The sequence below is a fragment of the Pongo pygmaeus genome, chromosome 16 (assembly GCF_028885625.2).
Source record: "Pongo pygmaeus isolate AG05252 chromosome 16, NHGRI_mPonPyg2-v2.0_pri, whole genome shotgun sequence".
Taxonomy (NCBI): Eukaryota; Metazoa; Chordata; class Mammalia; order Primates; family Hominidae; genus Pongo; species Pongo pygmaeus.
In genome coordinates, this window is record NC_072389.2 from 26,032,635 (window position 1) to 26,034,896 (window position 2,262).

The window sequence follows — 2,262 nt, forward strand, 5'->3', positions numbered from 1 at the left end:
ATAAAGAATGTCAAGTCACTTACTGAGGAGTAGAATGCACACTGGGACACATATGTCGCCGCTTTGGTGAACCTACTCACCTCAAAGGCCCTTCAGGACCAATTGGAAGCATTCACAGCCTGTATTTTCATTATACTGAAAATGATGAAGTCACTTGATATTTGGAGTTTATAATTCAGATACTAGTTTACCCATCAACTTATTCAGTTCTCTGTTTCATGGGCAAAGCAAATTACTGATGTTACGTATTTGTATCCACTGGCATGATATTTCTGTTATGAAAAGTTTACCAGTGAGTAAACTGGCCATACCATTACAATATCTTAAAATTTTTAAGGTAATATAAGAAAAAATTTGATGTAGTCGTATATATGTACCCAAGTGAACATTGCATGTTAGATTGGGCACTATTAATCAAGTGAAACAGAAAATAAATTAAAATGTTCTCAACTTTCAATCCCATCAAATTCAGGTAAAAAGTAAAGATTTTGTCATAGCATCATATCAGATAGGTCAGTCACTCACTGAGAAGAAAATTCATACTGAGATTCAGATTTTTTAAATGAGTAAACATAATAGCCTTAAGAGTGAATCATCACTAGCCCAGTGGTCTATTTCGAATGTATGTGTGACGAAGGCAGTCACTCTGTTCATTAATTCATTGATGAATTTGCAATTCTGAAATTGCAGCACCAAAAGATACAATGAAAGATACAATGAGAGAAGAAGAACCAAGGAATGAGTCCCAAACGTCTCATACTATTAGGAATTATAAATAATGGAAACAATGCTTAAAGGATGAAAATGTGTTGTTTACCCAGAAATGCATACACAGGGTTTGGCAAAGCAAGTTCGCCACAACGGTGTCGTTTCCTCAAGCTCCAAAATTATTCATCTAAAAGAAACAAGGATTTCTAACTTCTTGTCTCAGGTTAGTCACTTATGTTAAGTCTCCACATAATCCTATTCGACATAATTTTTATGTCATCTTCCCTGTTGAAGACAATATAACATCTCAATATTGACCCAAGCCAGGGGGTTAATCTGTGGAGTCATCTCCCCACAAAGGCAGTATCGTAGATATTAGCATGCTTATCAGAGATAGACGAATGTTCTATGGTGGATCGCAGTTGCTACATATTCAGTGCTGGATACCTGGATGGTATAAATTGCCCTGGGTGCAGCAGGCCAAATGGTGCTCTTCCTTTGCTCTTATCTAAGAAGAGAGGACTAGGCCAGGTGTCAAAAAGGAAAACATTATTTCCCATAGTTATATGGCTCATGCATAATGGAGCAAAATGGTCAGTACCCCAGAAATAGCCCATTATGTAGTCTATAGACCACAGATTCACCAAACACAAGAAGGACAACATATACAGGTCTCTTGACTTTAGAGAATCACTGGCGTGGTGTCATGCAGAACTGGGATGATGCCACTGATCATCCGTTCTCTATGTAATTGAGGTGGCCATATCAGAAACAATCGCCATGGTCACTTGCCAATTCACACTCATAACATGAAACTTCTAAAGCCGCATAAAACTCAGCTTCCGGAAATCAGATATCAGGCCACTCAGAATTGTATTCGTATTTTATTATTTCTTTTACTTGCTTACTTTGAATTTAATTTGAATTTTCCCCCAGCTTCCGAATGGGAAGAATTATTTATTTAGATCTTTGTTCTTTTTAATGTACATTCAGTGGTATAAATTTCCCAGTAGGCACTGCCTTTGTTGTGTTCCTAAATTTTTGATAAGTTGTGCTTTCAATTCCATTTAGTTTGAAATATTTTAAAAATTTATCTTGAGATTTCTGTCACCTTCAGTTACTTCGGAGTCTGTTGTTTAACCTCCAAGTATTTTCATGTTTTTCAGCTATCTTTTTTTTTAGTGATTTTTTTTACTTTCATTCCATTGTAGTCTGAGAACATACTTCGTATGATTTCTATTCTTTTAAATTTGTTGAGGTGCATTTTCTAGCCCAGAATGTGGTCTATTCTGCTGAATGTTTCATGTGTGTGTGAGAAAATGTGTCATCTGCTGTTGTTGGGTAAAGTGGTCCATAGATGTCAGTTACATATAGTTGGTTGAATCAAGTTTTTGATCATGATTGATCATGTTATGCCCTTACTGATTTTCTGCTTGTTGAACCTGTGCATTTCTGATAGAGGGATGCCAATGCCTCCGACTGTAGGAGTGAATTTATCTATTTCTCTTTGCACTTCTACCAGATTTAGCTTCATGTACTTTGATGCTCTGTTGT

The 2,262-nt window shown here is 36.4% G+C and overlaps 1 non-coding gene across 1 annotated transcript; it reads right to left on the bottom strand.

Annotated features, from left to right (window-relative positions):
• Window positions 1-947: 947 nt before the first annotated feature.
• LOC129014854 (small nucleolar RNA SNORD115) lies at window positions 948-1,028 on the bottom strand. Its single transcript, XR_008494384.2, has one exon. It is a non-coding gene; the product is annotated as a small nucleolar RNA SNORD115 (small nucleolar RNA).
• Window positions 1,029-2,262: the final 1,234 nt, after the last annotated feature.